We start from the raw sequence: 18,982 nt of genomic DNA, 5'->3' as shown, positions 1-18,982 counted from the left end.
GAGAAGAGAACAGAGAGATAGAAGAACTGAAATTCTAAATTATATAATGTTCATTTATTAGATTTGTTGCTCGACTAAGTAGTCTTAACTCTTAAGTAGTAGTAGATTTATTTTATAACTACAGGCGAATGCAATTCTCATTATTGATGTATATTTCATCCGTCTCATTTCAAATGTCTCATTTTCTATTTTGGGTTATCCCACTCCAAATATCTCATTTCCTTTTTTGACAATACACTCTCTCTTTATACTTAATATTTAAACAATTTTCACCAACTCACTTTATCTACTTTATACATATTTTTTAATCTTCGTGTCCAAAAGAAATGGGACATTTGGAGCGGGACGGAGGGAGTAGTTTTTATCTTTAAATTTTTTATTTTTATTATATAAGAATGAATATTTCGATACATCCAGTCAAAATATTTTTGGCCATATAAGTCAAAATCGGTGATTCGTTTTGGCCATATAAGTCAAAATCGGTGATTCATTTTGTCAATAGTTTTATTACAATTAGGCAAAGTTGGCAGCTATTTCATTTCTCAATCGAAATTTGAGATGCTTTATAACATCAATTAGAAGAGAAAAAATATTAAGTTAAAAAATCTATATTAAATGAAATTATATATTGATATAGTAAAAAGGAAGAAAAAAAGAGTTACTATTATTTTGCTAATATAATAATATAATCAGCCAACAATTCTAATAATTAGATACAATTCTAATTAAATTAAATTAATTTAATAATTGTAAATATATATAATAAGCCAATATTTTTTTACAGAAATTACAAAATACCATTCAATTTAGTTTGAAATGAAAATTCAAATTGGAAGTTGCTATCTTCCGTAGATAGTGCTCTTTCCGTTCATAAAAAAACTTTTATAGGAGAGAGTGACACGAGTTTTAAGAAAAAAAATCGTTAAATGTATTGAAGGTAAAGAAAAAGTTATCGAGTATATTGAGAGTTGTGAAAAAGTATTGTAATTATAATTTAGGGTAAATATCATGAAAATCCATGAAGTATACCTACTTTATCAAAAATACCCTGAAATTTTCAAAATGTTCTACTAACTCTCAAACTATCAGGTTTTTATCAAATATATCCCGCATCTATTTTTCGGCCACCAAAAACATGATGTGGCTTGCCGGATGGCACAATGTAATTTATATTCTATTTTTTTTAATGCAATGACAAAAACGACGTTGGTTCGTACCATATCCTTTAAAAAAATTCACTCTGAAATTTAAAATTCACTCCTATTGTGTTTGAAATTCACGCTAATAACCTAGAATTAGGGACAAACACGGTAGAATATGGTACGAAACGAAGTCGTTTTTTCCATGTCATTTTAAAAAAATAGAATATAAATTACATTGTGGCATCCGGCGAGCCACATCATGTTTCTGGTAACCGAAAAATAGATGCGGGATATATTTGATAAAAATCTGATAGTTTGAGGATTTAGAGAATATTTCAAAAATTTCAGGGTATTTTTTATAAAGTGAGTATAATTCAGGGATTTTCATGATATTTACCCTATAATTTATTTAAAAATGAATAGAAAGTTTTATTGTGGATGTACGTTGAAAGTTTTTTGCCGGACTAATATAGGATTATATATAAGTTGATTGTTTATGAACATACAGTATATGATTGTGAACTTTTGAGATGGTAAATGTTGGTATATTGGACCACCAAACTAAGTTGTTCATGAATATGCTTTATTGGGATGTAGTGTATGATGTGTAGATTCACGAATCATTCGTGAGCACAGATTTTCTTTGAATCTATAAAATTAAAGTATTTTACATATACTTTGGCATGTTTGAAATGTCATCAAAATTGAAATTCTTGCTACATTGAAATTGACGTTTGCATTAAAAAAAGAAAAAGAAAAAAGGATTACGTTGAAATTCTTCCCTGCGCCGGCTTCAGCACTTCTCTATCTTCTCAAGCAACACAAATCCCTAATTTTCTCAAGCATTTTAATATAAGGAAAATGATAAATAAAAAATAAGAAAATATTATCTTTTTCTTTCTTATAATATATTTACTAGAGATGAAAAAAATTTAGAGACTGTTTACTTTGATGGAAAATGAAAGAATACATATATTTTCAGCATTTTCACTTGTTTACTATATATGAAAGAAAAAAAATAAAATCTAGAGACCGTTTACTTTGATAGAAAATGAGAAAATACATATATTTTCACTCATTTTTTTCTCCATTGTTAGATAATATTATCTTAGGTACTAGAATGAAAAATATTCGTCAATATTTTCCAATATTTTTTCATCTCTAATAAATACTATGATAGAAATAAAAGAAAACATAATATTTTATTTTCCATCATTTTTCAATGAAAATTTTACAAATAAAGTGAACGCACCCTTTATCATATAGCACTACATTTATCCTATACAATTGTTTATTTTATTAGAAATGTGTGGATAAATTATTAAATTTACCATATTGTTCTCATTATAATGTTGGAAAATATTTTCACACTACTAGCAAATGATAATACCCTCTATGTCCCTAAAACATCTTCATTTATTTCTTTTCTCATCTGTCTCCAAAATGTTTTTCTAATATATTTTTGGGAACAATTCCACTAACTATTACCTTTACAATTATCATATAATTACACTAACTGCCACAAATGGACCCACCATTTTTTATTTTAATTAGCCCATTAGTCACTAACATCACTTTTTCTAATTTTTGGGACCACATCTTGACTCATCAAATACACAACTTCCTTTTATTAAAATTCGTGTCGCCTCCTTACAGCAGCTCGATCGTGACATTTCATATGCCCTATGCAAAATGAGAAAAAAATGCAATTTGTATAATAAATATAGAAAAAAATGTTAATATTATAAAAAACGGTTTATTCCAATTTTTGCAGATGCAAAATCGTTAATAATTACATTAACGTTAATATTTTCTAACATATTTTTTTGAATAGTCAAAATTGTCAAATCATTCAATCTTTCTTATGATATTGATGACCTCAGGTAGATTTTTATTAATCTAATAAGTTTTGAAAAGCTTATTTAGTCATTGCTACAGTCACAGGCACAATTAATAAAATTTTATAAGCAATCGAGACATTTAAATAGCAATCTTTAAATTTGATAAATGTAAGAAAAAGTAGGTGCCAGTGTCAGTGGTGAAGAGAAAAGGCAGAGCACTGGTGGGCCGCCATTTTCTTTCGGATTAGAAGTATAGAACTTTGTTACGTTGGGAATAAGAGAACTAGAAAGAACGTTGGGATTTGGATTATGGGAAGAAAAAAATGTTTGGGTTGGAATAGGGGTGGGAATCGGGTCGGGTTCGGGTACCCTACTCAAAAAAATCAGATACCCAAACATGAATTAGGAGGAGTACCATAAGAAATCGGGTACCCTAATACCCGAGTCGGGTATTAGGGTACCCTAAATTACCCGATCAAACTCGGGTATTAGGGTACCCTAAATTACCCGATCAAATGGCAAATTTCAGAAGTCAAACTGTCAGTTCGGATAAATCGGGTATTAAGGTACTCAAATCACCGATTTAGCTAAATGAAGATAATAACATCAGAGGAGAAAAAGGATTTTCGTATGCCAAAAGCTTCATTTATAAAACCCATAACTACAAGATTTAAAAAGATATAACATGGGCATTGAATCTGTAACATACTAACATTACAAAATTTGTATAAAATTTCACATCTTCACAAAATACAGTGTATTTCACAACCAACCAAGATAAAATTTGTTTAACATGAGCAGTAACATACTAACTTTACGTGGGCATTGAATCTGACGGTACCAACGTATTAGCAGACAAAAGAGATCTGTAAACTGGAGGACCGAGCTGTTTCCTTTTCATCGAATTAGAACCCTCTTAAATTTGGGATAATTTAATATATATCTAATTTTAAAATCGGGTATTTCAGGTATACCCGATATCCAATTTTTCCTATACCCTAATACTTAATACCGACCTGATACCTTAAATTTTTGGATATCAAATACTCTATATCCGATCGGGTTCGAATCAGTATCGGGTATACCCTATACCCGATTCCTATCTCCCACCCCTAGGTTGGAAATTGGATTGGGAAGAAGAGACTATTGAGAATATTAGTGTGTGCTTGTGGGCCATTTTTATTAATGGAGTAGGATTACGCCTTTGGACTTGTATGATATATATTTTTTATTTTATTAGGAGTCCAATGTGTGGTTGAATTTTTTTATCTGTTTTTATTTTTATGTAGTAATAATTTTTTTTTGGAATTTCATTTTGCCTTAAGTCTTAGGTGGTAGTATCCCTCGCCTAGGTCTAAGGCCGATTCTATCCCTTAGAAAGATGTTTTAGGGACGAAAAGTGTATTTATTCAATATTAAAGAGAAAATAAGTAAAAATGAGCTTTGAGAAAATATTATATTTTATTCGATTTTTTTATCATAATATTTTTTTTATCATAGTAAATATATGAAAATGGTAAAAAGATGATGAGAATATATACTCCCTCCATCCACAATAGCGTTTTCACTTTGTGGACGACACAAATTTTAAGAAAATGGTGAATAATAATTTATAGTAGTGTGTATTATTGTGAGTGGAGTTCAGATCCTACTATTATTATGAATGGAGTTTGTGGATCACACTTTTATAAATGAAAGTGAAAATAATATTGTAAACGGATCAAAATGATAAAGTGGAAACAATATCGTGGACAAAGCGAGTATATTTTATCATTTTCCATGAAATTAAACGAACCCTAGATAGTTAATTTGGGAAAATTCAGTTTTTTTGGCAAGTGACGTGACACCTTTATTCTATTTTCTAAACCCCCTTTTAGATTTTACCAGAGTGAATTAAGCCATCGACCAAGTAGAAAACGACGTCGTGGTTGTGGAAGAGCTCTGCGGTAAAAATTTGAGGGACGCCCAAAAACGTCGCATAATTCTCCCGGCGATCGATCCATTCGACCGCGTCTGGGTTTCTGCTCTTACATATATATTATCTGAAACCCTAGACTCAAGGGGAAAGCTGAATTTTCAGTTTTGTGATCATGGTTTACATTGAATCTTGGGATGATTTCGTCGAGAAGTCCGTCCAATTGTTTCGATCCGATCCCGAAAAGGTATTTCTCTTCATCTGAACTATGCTGCATTCATATGATATTGATTCGATGATATCTAACTGACGTCTGTTGTTTTACTGGGTGGCACAGACTCGTTATGCCATGAAATACAGGCACTGTGAGGCAAATTGGTTCTCAAAGTCACCGATGATAGAGAGGTGAAGTGTCTGAATACTTAGCATTTATGTTTGCTTTCGAATTTCTGGAATACTTTTTGTGTGATTTTTCATTGGTTTAGCGAATTATAGAACATTAGAACGTTTACCTGTTGATAGTTATTCGATTTTTGAATTCAAATGAATGGGGATAGAATTTTCATGCCTTTCCTTCTGGAGTTTTTGATATATTACTTTGATGTTTAAGATTGATATGTTTTACAAATTACAGTAAATATTCCCAAGTGAATTGAATGTTTCCTTGTATTATGATTTGAATTCTCGCATTGCTGAAACTAGTAGATTTCTATGATTGTCATGTGCTGTCTATCTCTTTGAGTGATGAAGTTATTCTTGAAGATGTAATGAGTGGTGAAGATGTTTGGGGAAGTTCTTATTAGCTATAAGTTATAATCTATAAGTTTTAGCAGCATAACTTTGCAGTTAATGTCGCACACAGAAGGTTTTTTCAGGTGTTTTTATATGCATAAAAGAAAGTACAACTTCAACCAGCTTGTCACAATTCAGGTTTAAAATATTTTCAACTATGTTTAGCTATGCCCTTAGAAAGTCAAGATGTAGTTGGTATATTGAACTTTGAACTTTACTTTAAAATGAGACTAGCCTTTTTGCAAATTTTCAACTATGTTTAGCTATGCCCTTAGAAAGTCAAGATGTAGTTGGTATATTGAACTTTGAACTTTACTTTAAAATGAGACTAGCCTTTTGGCTATTTGCATGCTATAATGTAGATTCTAATCACCTTATGGTCAAGTAACTTACCAACTAATTTAAAATGTAAGTGGGCTCTGGTGCTTAGACTGTTAGACACACCAATTTTATACGTGCAGTATGTTATATATAGATTTTAAAAAGTCAGATGATCAAGTAAATTACCATTTGCTTCAAAATATAAGCTGGCTTCTGGTGCTTAGGCATGTCTATTTCTTAGCACATGTTATACGGTATGTTGTGGATGTCATGATTGGCTGACCGGTAGCTCTACATTTATACTTTCTATTCACAGTTCACACTAGAAGTGTCCGCTGACAGGGGTTAGGTGAACCTCAGCAGCAGCATGCCAAAATTGTGTTGGCCCATGACATCCCAGTAGGAGTTCCATGAATCAATGATTCAATCATGCTGATAGGATTAGTTTTCAGCTGCACTTCAAATGTTAGAATTGTGTTGCATACCAGTATATCAGTCGTACATAGGGATGGAAGAGAATTAGTTGTTTTTAATCTATTAGTTTCAATCTTATCTAATAAAGTTGTTAGTTTTATTTATTTAAGGTTCCTTTTGTAGGTGTTCAATTTTTATACGGACATGTAATATATATATATATATATATATATATATATATATATATTGCATTTTTGAGTTTCCATTTACAAGCATGAGATTGTTACACTACTAGGGCAAGATGATTATGTTACTTGGAATACGGATGTATCATTCTGAGTGGGTCCTTTCTTTGTCTTAGATTTGCTAATCCCTTTAGTCATATATACTTAACATTGCACTTTATAGATCTGTTAAAAAAAGACACTTTATAGATTTGTTAAAAAAAAGACACAATTTTAGGATTAGAACTTATTGAGTCAATAGAATGTGAAATCTAAGTCAAGAACGACGCTCAGTAACTTTCTTTTTTTTTCTTTTCTTTTCTCTCAGTGTATCAAATTTAAGACAGACCAAGCACAGGATGCAAAGAAGATGGAGAAGTTCAATAACATCTTCTTTACTTTGATGGCTCGGGGACCTGATGGTATTGTCTTGACTCATTATTTTTCATCTGTTTATGCATTTCATTTCCATCTTAATGTAAGGAAGCAAACAAGGGGGGTTCACTGTTATCTAGCTGCCTTTATCTAGGGTTTAGGGTTGATATAAATTTGGAGTGTAGGTGCATTCATTACACATGTAAGTTACTAATTCAGGACAGAAATTATTTGCAATTTATGTAGATTATGAATTCAGAGGTGGTGCCAGAATTAAGATTGGAAATTATATTAGTAGCTTTACATGATTATCCATTAAAAAGGCACATAAGGTCTCCTAATCAGCAATTGTATGTATCTTCTGAGAGTGTGTGATAGAATGAATTGCTCTCTCCCTACCTAATGGTGCCACAGTCATTGCTAACTTTTTTCGTGGAGAAGTCTTCCTTTTTTTTTTGGGGGGGGGGGGATAATAAGATATAGGGATAAGCAGGCTATAATGATCCAATAATTAATGTGGAGGTAGGAAGATAATGATAGCTTAAAATTTTCTTGACCTGTGCTTTGCAGATGTTGGGATGTTATTTTCTTCTCTATTGCCCTTCAGCACAAGCAAAGAACATGTTTCTGTACAGATAAATAAATAAACTGAAAACATATGTTGAAATCCATGGAAAATGCCACATAGAAATATAGAATCAAGATTGATTATGCCAACATTCATTGGGTAGAGGTAGAAGTTAGGTCTTTGATAGTCCCCTTCACTTCAGATGGAAGATTTTGTGCCAGAACTTCAACTACATTTTAATATTTTGCTCTACTCTGGTAAAAAGTGATTTGGTGAAATTTATAAGATACTGTGATCAGACATGTTTGGAAAAGGTTTTTCCTTATTGTAAACATTCATAATACAATTTCAAAAAATTTCTCTTTTTGGCCTATTCCTGTTTCTGAATCTTGAGATATCTCCATATACACATAACAAAGGTGTTTATCTTCATCAATTGTGTAATTAAAATTTCGGGAAGAAGCTATGAAAAATAAAATACTAGCCAAAGAAAGACATACACGTTGATATAAGATGAAATAATTTTATCTTGTATTAAAGCATGTACACTTAGACCATATATATTGATGTTGATTTACCGATAAGGTATAGAATAATAAATGGTGCAGATTAAATGAAATCTGGTTGGGTGGTGTGATTCAAATGTTTAGATTTTGAGATAAGATAAGTTTTCTACTTTAGCAAAGCATTAAAGTATTTTCTACTATGGCAGAGCTTCTAAAATGGTTTCTACAAATGGAGTGATGATGTATATCAATGTAGGACAAAATGTCAATCAAATCAAATCTTAGATAATAAAATGGATTGTGCATTAAAGCATTTGGCATGACCAAATGTCAATCAATGTAGTGAATGGATTAATCAATCATATCTTTCCTATAGTAGGGATTGAAGGAGTGGACGGTGTAGATTTAATGAAATCTTGATAGATACTGGCAATTCAATATTTAAGATTTTCTTATATGATAGCATTGGAGATTTTCTAATTATTTAAGAAGTATACGTTTTTCGTAATCCATACACATATTTTTTCTCTTTTACTCATAAATTAAAAAGTACAAGATATGAATCATCATGATGTCGGTACTTCTTTTCTATTTTCATATTCAAGTCCAAGCCCATCTGATGATGTGCTTGAATAATTAATCAACGAATGTGATGTTGAACGTTAATTAATGGATCAACATATTTTGAGTAACAGTCTTATTGTAGCACAACTCGCTAATATCAAAATGTTACAAGAATTCATGGAAGTTCAGTTCTTGTTCACAAGATAATCCATCGTGACCGAGAAACAACAGCTCATCATCTCTTCAACGACTATTTTTTCTGAAAATTCAACATTCAACAAAAGAATATTTCATAGACGCTTCCGAATGTTTTGAAGTTTATTCCTCCGCTTTGTTGGTTCTGTTAAAAATAATAAATGGTTGGTTAGAACAATGCAGGGATCACACTAGGGCTTGTCTACACTGTAAAAAATAACAGCTGCCTTTCGAATATTGATATATGGGATACCGACAGATGCTACTGATAAGTACATAAATATTGGTGAGTCCACTATAATTAAATATGTCAAGAAATTATGTCATGCAATTGTAGAAATGTTTTCATATCAATATCTAATACTTCTAATGCTAGTGATGTTGCTGGATTACTTTATATTGGTAAACAACGTGGCTTTCCAAGAACGTTAGATAGTCTAGATTATATGTATAGGAAGTGAAAAAATTATCCAACGGGTTGGGCAAGCTTGTATGCAGCTCTTAGTGGATCTTCAACGATTATTATTGAAACCTTTGGATATGGCATGTATTCTTTTGTATACCAAGATTCAATAATGATATTGATGTGTTCGAAAGATCTCACCTTTTCAGTGACCTTGCTAGAGGTATCACGCTACGCGCACATTATGTCATACACAGAAAAAAGTATGATGTGAGCTACTATTTAGCCGATGGAATATATCTGAAGTGGTTCATACTTGTACAAACTTTTTATGAACCGCGTTCTGCAAAATAATAATAATAATAATAATAATAATAATAATAATAATAATAATAATAATAATAATAATAATAATAATAATAATAATAAAAATAAAATAAATTAAAAAAATGAGACATGAATCGTGTGGGAAAGATGTGGAGCGTACATTCGGAGTTCTTCAAAGCCAATTTGCAATTGTTGCAAATCCAGCCCGCTACTGGAAAAAAAAAAACATTTACATAATATAATGAAAGTGTACATTATTATGCACAATATGATTGTTGAGAATAAAAGTGACATGTCTGCACCAATTAAAAATACAAGAGAAGTGCTAACTCCAGATGTTGAAACAATGACAAGTCATTTTCAAGAATTTCTTGGACACTATAAAAAAAAAAAATCAAAGTTAAAGTGGTTCACTTTACGCTTCGTGATGCACTAGTCGATCATATGTGGGAGAAATTTTCTAACGTTGAAAATTAGTTTATATTATTATGTAATGTTTAAAAATCAGTTTCCATTATAGAGTGAAATGTAGAGTTGATTGTTCCACATGAAAATGAAGAAACTCTATTTTTTAATTCTACAATAGAGTGAAGGACACTCAATTGTTCCTTTGTTATTAAGACGAAGGTTTTATAACAAATATGATTGTAGTTAATAGTGTTGCACTTGAAATGGATGTAGAGCCTATATTTCCAATAAAATGTTACTATGATTAGAAAAAAATATTTTGAGAAGAATAATGAGGACGAAGAAAATCAGTTAGCTGAAAAGTTATTTAGACCTAGATATTTTTTGGTTGTCGTGGATATGTCAATTGTTTCTTTAAAGAATAGATTTGAGGAATTGAAAACTATTGAAAGTATTTTTAAATTTTTATATGATTCAAATGAGTTAAAGTCATTAGATGAAAATGAATTAAGAGATTCTTGTGTTAATTTGTATTCAACCTTTTCTCATGATAATTTATCTGGTATTGATTTTAGATGATCTTTACTCAGAATTTACTTTGCCTAGTGATTTATTGTTCGTCATTGAGATTCTTATATGTGTCAAGTCGATAATTGCTATTCGAATGTCTCAATTGCTTATAAAATTTTATTAACATAGCATGTTACTGTAGCATCTGCTGAAAGAAGATTTTTAAAGCTTAAATTAATAAAAACCTATCTAAGGATCAACAGATGAAGGAACGACACCCAACTCTTGGATAAAATTCCTTATCCAAACAGCTTCTTTCGCAGCATCTGATGTAGCAATATATTCAGCTTCTTTGGTGGAATCAGCAACTGTTTCTTGTTTAGAACTTTTCCAACATATTGCTCCACCATTTAAAGTGAATATAAACCCTGACATAGACTTGGAGTCATCTTTATCAGACTGAAAACTAGAGTCGGTGAAACCCTCTAGTTTCAGTTCCCCACCTCCATAGATCAAAAATAAATCCTTAGTTCTTCTCAAGTACTTAAGGATTGATTTTACGACCTTCCAGTGCTCTTCGCCTGGATTAGACTGATATCTACTCGTGAAACTCAGAGCATGTGCGACATCAGGTCTTGTACATAGCATAGCGTACATAATGCTCCCTATTGCAGAAGCATAAGGCACACGTGTCATTTTTTCTCTCCCTTCAGGTGTCTGAGGAGACATAGCTTTAGTGAGAGAAACACCATGACTCATTGACAAGAATCCACGTTTGGATTCTTCCATGCTAAACCTTTTTAACATTTTGTCTATGTACATGGACTGAGATAATCCAATCATCCTTCTCGATCTATCTCTATAGATCTTGATTCCAAGAATGAAAGATGCCTCTCCCAAGTCCTTCATGGAGAATTGTGTTGACAACCAAATCTTTGTTGATTGCATTAGTCCTATATCATTCCTAATGATAAGGATGTCATCAACATAGAGCACAACAAACACCACCGAGCTCCCACTAATTTTCTTATACACACATGGCTCTTACAGATTCTTATGAAAACCAAACGTTTTGATTGTTTCATCGAATCGGATGTTCCAGCTTCTTGAAGCTTGTTTGAGTCCATAGATAGATCTTTGGAGTTTACAAACCTTTTGTTCATTCCCCTTAGATACATATCCTTCAGGCTGCACCATATAAATGTCTTCCTCAATGTTTCCATTAAGGAATGCAGTCTTTACATCCATTTGCCATATCTCATAGTCATAATATGCAGCTATGGCAAGTAGAATTCGAATGGACTTAAGCATCACCACTGGCGAAAAAGTTTCCTCATAATCAATTCCTTGCTTTTGAGTATAACCTTTTGCGACCAGACGAGCTTTAAAGGTAGCCACATTTCTGTCTACTCCAAGCTTTCACTTGAATATCCATTTGCATCCAATAGGAATTATTCCATTTCGTAGATCCACCAAGATCCATACCTCGTTAGAGTACATGGATTCCATTTCGGATTGCATAGCTTCTAGCCACTTATCCGAGTCAATATCTTTAATTGCCTCAGAAAAGGTCCTTGGATCATTATCCATAGGTTGTTCTTCCTCAATGTTTTCCATCAATAAGTTCAACCTATCAGGCGGCCTTGAAACTCTTTTGGACTTTTCACGGGGCTGTGTATAAGAACATTCACCCTTTTCTGATTGATTATTTTCTGCCACAACAGGAGTACTTTGTGGTTCTTGAGTTTCATCAAGTTCTACAATCTTATTACTTCTGTTACACAGAAATTCTTCCTCAAGGAAAGTAGCATTTCTCGAAACAAACACCTTTTTTTCCGAGAGATCATAGAAATAATATCCAATAGACTCTTTTAGATATCCCACAAAATTACATAAGATGGATCGCATATCCAACTTATCTCCCATTAACTGCTTCACATAAACAGTGCACCCCCATATCCTAAGATATTTGTAAGAAGGTGTTTTGCTAAACCATAATTCATACGGCGTTTTGGGTACAACTTTAGATGGCACTCTATTTAATAGATGTGTTGCAGTTTCTAAAGCATAACCCCAAAATGAAAGAGGTAATGTAGTGAAGCCCATCATAGATCGCACCATGTCTAACAAGGTCCGATTCCGGCGCTCAGAAACTCCATTGAGTTGAGGAGTGCCAGGTGGCGTCCACTGTGAGAGAATCCCATTCTCTTTTAGATAATCAAGAAACACACCGCTTAAGTATTCACCTCCTCGATCTGATCGAAGAATTTTAATACTAGAGCCAGTTTGTTTCTCCACTTCATGTCTGAATTCTTTGAACTTTTCAAATACTTCAGATTTGTGCCTTAAGAGGTACACATAACCATACCTAGAGTAGTCGTCGGTAAAAGTTACGAAATAGTGATAGTTTCCACGAGCACCCACACTTAGTGGTCCACAAACATCTGTATGGATCAAATCCAAAATATGTTGTGATCGTTCCACTTGTCCCACAAATGGTGATTTGGTCATCTTTCCTTTGAGACAAGATTCACAAGTTGCCATCATTTCCTCGGTTGAAAAACCAAGCAATTGAGACAATTGATTCACCCTTCTCTCAGAAATATGACCCAATCTTGAGTGCCAAAGATCTATAGAACTACGATCATCTAATTTTCTTTTACTTTGTTGAACATGCAAAATAGGGTTTCGAGGCCTAATAGTATAAAGACCATTAACCAATACACTAGAATAGATTATAGAAGCATCTTTAAAGATAGAACATATTCCACCCTTTATTGAAAATTCATAACTTTCTCTATCCAAAACTGGAATAGAGACGATGTTCTTAATCAAACTAGGTACGTAAAAATAATTGTTCAAAACAATCTCAAAACCACTATCAATGGCTAAGTGAACGGTTCCTACAACTAAGGCAGCAACTCTTGCTCCATTGCCCATGCGTAGAACCGTCTCCCCTTTGCTCAACTTCTTAGTTTCCACCATCACCGGTATCCAATACCCACGAAGCATCGTTAACAGATAAGTTAACTTCAACATAGTACATACCTGAACATTTCAGGCTTGCAAGATATTCTTTGCAATTCCTCTTCCAATGACCAGGCTTGTTGCAGAAATGGCAAACATCTTTGGATTGAGAACTTTCCCCTTTCTTTTTCCCAACTCCACCCTGTGCCTTCAACTTGTTTGGTTTAGATGAACCTTTCATCTTCCCCTTCCCCTTGTTAGTCTTGGCCTTAGGAGCTTTCGACGAGGAGGAGGAACCAACAAGAAGAATCGACTTGTCCTTTTTCATAGTGGACTCTGCCGTCACAAGCATATTGACAAGTTCGGGAAGACTAGTAGTCATGCTATGCATAGTGAAGTTGACGACAAAAGTGTCAAATGATGGTGGCAAGGACTGCAACATGAGATCAGTTTGCAGTTCAGCTTCTATCTCGACTCCAAGAGATCCCAACCTTTCCATGAGAGCTATCATCTTCAACCCATGAGCTTGGACGAAGAGCCCTCAGTCATACGACATTGGAAAAGTTTCTTAGATATCGTATATTGACTCATCCTAAAACACCTAACGGATGGACTCGAATTTATACGAGGTCGTCCTAGGGTGGTAAGGTGACTCAAGTCGTCTCTCAAGGAAGGCTAAACAGGGCTTTGATCATGCTACGCACAGAAAACATGAAATAAACCTAAACACTCTAATCGGGTAATTGGGTCTGGCACTCTCTCCGATTAACTAGCGCGTAATTAAATAAGCTTGTAATTATCTAATGCAGAATCAACAGAAAGCATATAAATCTATCTAGGCGGAATGAGAAGGAAGCAGATTAAGAACGCAGGAAACTAAGAAACCTAGGGTTTTAACTAGCAATCTAGAAAGCATTAGATAAATCAATCAGTCAAAAACAACGATTATCTAGGCGAGATTAAAGAACAACGATTCATCAATTGAACATGGAACAACGATTATCTAAGCAATGCAATAACGAGAAAGCTTGTAAAGATTAACTAATCAAAATGAAAAACTTACAATCGATCCAATGAAATCAACGATCTAGCGGAATCCACAAGTATCTAGAATGTTTCTATCTATCTAAACTATGGGAAAAAGCATAAAATCGCAGGTGGAGGCTGCTGGAGTCGGAAGTGTGAAATAAAACCCTCAAAATCGGATTTTATAGCAATTTCCGTAACTGCCAGATCTGCACAGGGGCGGCGGCCGCCGTGAGACGGCGGCGCCGTGGACGGCGGCCGCCGTGGGACGGCGCCGCCGTGATGCCCCTTCGCGGTTTCTTCCAAAAATTGTACGGCCCGCGCCGTGGGGCCGCGGCCGGCGTCTGGACGGCGGCCGCCGTGAGACGGCGGCGCCGTGGACGGCGTCCGCCGTGACACGGCGGCGCCGTGGTCCGTCTTCGCAGATTGCTCCCAAGGTTGCACGGCTTGCGCCGTGGGGCCGCGGCCGCCGTCTCCACGGCGGCCGCCGCCTGGCGGCGGCGGCCGTGAGCCTGACTCCAAAACATGCTCGAAACAATACCAAAACGCTCAGCAATTCGCGAATCCTGCACGCGACAATAGTTCATCCAAAAAGATCATCAAGCACGTGAAATATAGAGCAAAAAGGTACGAAACGAGCTCGAATGCACAGCAGGAAAACTCATAAAATCATCACGAAATAGGGCTAAACAACCCCCCCACACTTAAATCCTTGCTTGTCCTCAAGCAACAATCACAACATTGACAGAAAATCCACAAGCGATTCTCCTCACCAAGCAAACACAAACCAATCCAAGTCCTTCAAGAAATCAATGTCCCCAATCAGATGTTCAAAGTTAAGGTTTAAAAATGCAACAACAAGGTGATACAACTCAATCCGATCAGACCCAATTCTCCGCTAGGGGTGAATTTCCTAATGCAATTTCCTTTACAATCATAACTCATTCCTTTTTCACATTCGTTCATTTTTCACATTTCACATTTCACTTCTCTTTTTTTTTTTTTTTTTTTGGGGTCAAGTTATTTTCGCTCTTAATAGATGGGCCATAATTCACGAGATTGAACTTTTGGAGGTGATCCAAAATATTCTCGTGTGGTTTCCCATGCTCATAATGAAGCCATTAGAGGAGCAGAGACCCAGATCTATCAAAAACTCAACAACCAACCAAACAATAAAACACAGAGAATGATATTAGGAATTTGCACTGAAAACACTCCCCCTAGCTTCTACCGGACAAATCACGTCAAAAGTTGCTCATCAGGGTGTTGCACCAAAACCTTAAACTAATTACACCATGTTGGGAACAAATCAATCATGACAAACAAGGACAACAAACAACACAAACACAATCCAGAATCGCCAATGAATCACTATCAACATGCGATGCACTTAAAAACAAGCAAGAAGACAAGATAAGGGGACCATTCGCCCCAACACAAGAAAGCCCAGGAATACAACAAGGAAACACCCACAGGATTTACAAAAACCAACAAACACCCCCCCCCCCCCACTTAAAATCTGGCACTGTCCTCAGTGCAAACAAAAAGAGAGGTGAAAGAGGAAACTTCCCTAAATACCGATCCAGTGGTGAGTCTGTAGTGTCCCACGATGTTTGCCTCTCTCTCATCCAAAGAACAAGCAGTCTCCAACGCAACAACCTGCACCAAACAACAGATGCAACAAAACACAACACAAACAAAACGACAGAAAAATGAAACCAGAAAAAGCAAGAAAACATGGGTTGCCTCCCATGCAGCGCTAGTTTTTAAGTCGCCAGCCCGACTAAGAAGGTCCCTTAACCAAAATCCGATTGGAGCTCCAGCTGCCTTAGCGCCCTTGTAAACACATCTTTTTGAATTGCAGCTGCGGGTCCTCCAAATGAGCGTTCCATGCTCATATCATGAGATGCTCCTCTATCCACCCATCCAAGGAGATTGAGTGACACAACCTCATCGAGCTTCTCTTCCAGTGGCAAGGCAGACAGGAAGCCTTGCTCTATGTCATATTCCTCGTGCAGCTTATCCAGAGATTCCTGCTCAATGTCAGCCTCATCCTGCAGGTTAGCAAGGAATTCCTCCACGATCTCGTCCTCCTCCTGCAGCTGATTAAGGAATTCCTGCACAATATAGTTCTCATCCAAAGCATCAAATGCTTCAACATAAGAGCAGGTTTGAATTAAGCGAGTGGGGGTAGTAGGTTTTTGATCAAAAACAGAGAATGTTACTGCTCTACCCGCCCCTACCATACTTACAGTTCCCGTACCCACATCGATGCGAGTACGGGTGGTAGCCATAAAGGGTCGGCCAAGTAGCACGAGATGCCCATTCTCGCCTCTAATCCCTTTTCCCTCATCAAGTACAACAAAATCAGTGAAAACACTAATCCCCCTCACGACCACCTCAACATCCTCAACAAGGCCTCGTGGGCTGCTAATGGAGCCGTCAGCTAGCTCTATCTTAATGTTCGTGCATTTCAGCTCTTTATTTCCCAACCTCTCAAAAATATCAAGCGGCATCAAATTGACTGCCGCGCCCAAATCAAGCATTCCCAAAACCTTTTCAACCCCACCTAAGCTAATATAAAAAATAAAACTACCTGGATCTCCTTGCTTGGGTGGTGGCTGTTCTGGTGCAACAGTGACAGGTGGCAGCGGCTCACTGGGGCATTTAGTAGCCTTGATTGCTTGCACGGCTTTGCTTCTCCATTTCCCCGTGGTTATTGGGGCAGTTTCTTTGATTACCGCCACGGCATGCGCTTGATGCGGCTGTTTGTCCTGGTTTAGGAACTTCCCAGTTGGCTGTTCTTGCTGCAGCTGATTCAGGGCTCCTGTAAGTTGCCCAACTGTAGTCTCGAGACGCTTGATGGTAGCACTCTGAGACTCCATGTTCTGTTTGGTCATCTCCATGAAAGACTGCATGGTGTCCTCGAGAGACGGCTTCTGTGGTTGAGCTTGCTTCTGAAACTGTTGGGGAGCATTCTGGTATTGCTGCTGCTGTTGCTGCTGAAAATTCCCTTGTTGTATAGGAAACTGTTGATACTGCTGATACTGCGGGGGCTGCTGTTGCTGATAAGCTTGAGTGTAGTTCTGCTGCTGAGCTCTCCAACCCGAGTTGGAATTTTGTTGCCCTTGATTAAACACGGGCCTCTGTTCAAATTGAGGCCTCCCCGGATAGCTCTGAGCAGCATAGACCTCTGCTTCTCCTTCAGGTGTGCATTCCCCCATGCGATGGCACGCGTTGGTTCCATGACCAAAATCGCCACATATGCCACATCCTTCTGCTGGTGGCGCATGAACTGGTGGAGCCTTCACCTGGTTCATCGTGAGGTGTTGTACTTGCCTCATCAGGTCTGCTACTTGCTTCTGAAGCTCATTGTTGGGAGCTACTGCATTGGCTTCAACCCTCCTTCCTCTAACTGATTTCTGTTGAGAACTCGCGGCAAGTGTTTCGAAAATCCCTTTGAGCTCATCAGCTGTCTTCCGGGCAATGTTGCCCCCTGCTGTACTGTCCACCATAAACTGTGCTGTCTGGATCAATCCGTCATAGAAGAACTGCATCAACATGACGGGTGCTAGCTGGTGCTGCGGGCACTGGCGGAGGAGCTCTTGGAATCTCTCCCAAGCCTCGTGGAGAGGCTCGTCAGCTCCTTGCATGAAGTTCATTATTTGGCTCCTAATCTCTTGAGTCTTGTGATTAGGGTAGTACTTGAGCATGAACTTCTCACACGCCTCTCCCCATGTAGTGATGGAGTTCGGCGGCAGGGACAGCAACCACGTTCTAGCCCGGTCCTTGAGTGCATAAGTTAAGCACTTGAGTCTCAACTGATCCTCGGTGAGTTCCAATAGTGGGAAGGTCTGCACTTGAGTGCAGAAGTCACGGATGAACTGTAAAGCATCCTCACTCGGCATCCCATAAAAGAGCGGCAGCAGGTTTGAATCGTTGGGCTTCAGATTGTAATTTCGGACCGCCGTGGGAAGCACTATAGCTGACGTGCTAGTGGTCCCAATAACTGGCCTGGAAAAATCTCCCATGTACTGAACATTCTGCTCCGCCATTGCTTCTTGGTCAGGATTGGGCCAAGCTTCTTCTTCTTTTTCAGAATGCACTGAAAGTGTCTCCTCAAAAGCTTCCAGAATGGGATTGGAAGCAATTCTCTCTTCACAATTTTTCTCTCGAAACTGTGATTCCACAAAACTTCTCGAACTGGACTCGGACTCCTTCTCCAGGCTTGAAAGAACCTCCCGAGGTCGATGAATGTTGTCGTAGTAAGGTGCAAGCTTTCTCTTCAAGCTTCTACGTCCTTGCATACACAACACGAACAAACAAATCAAACGCACCGGAGGGAGAAAATAACCGAGTCAAAAGAAATAAACAAAAATAAACACGGAAAACAATGCAACACAATCAAATGCCTAAAGCCTTCCCCGGCAACGGCGCCAAAATTTGACTCATCCTAAAACACCTAACGGATGGACTCGAATTTA

At 36.5% G+C, this 18,982-nt stretch overlaps 1 pseudogene; it reads left to right on the top strand.

Annotated features, from left to right (window-relative positions):
* The first annotated feature begins 4,828 nt into the window (after positions 1-4,828).
* LOC131016374 (signal recognition particle 9 kDa protein-like) lies at positions 4,829-9,455 on the top strand (annotated as a pseudogene).
* Positions 9,456-18,982: the final 9,527 nt, after the last annotated feature.

This window comes from Salvia miltiorrhiza, chromosome 3, assembly GCF_028751815.1.
Source record: "Salvia miltiorrhiza cultivar Shanhuang (shh) chromosome 3, IMPLAD_Smil_shh, whole genome shotgun sequence".
Lineage (NCBI taxonomy): Eukaryota > Viridiplantae > Streptophyta > Magnoliopsida > Lamiales > Lamiaceae > Salvia > Salvia miltiorrhiza.
This window is presented reverse-complemented; position numbering and strand designations above follow the sequence as displayed.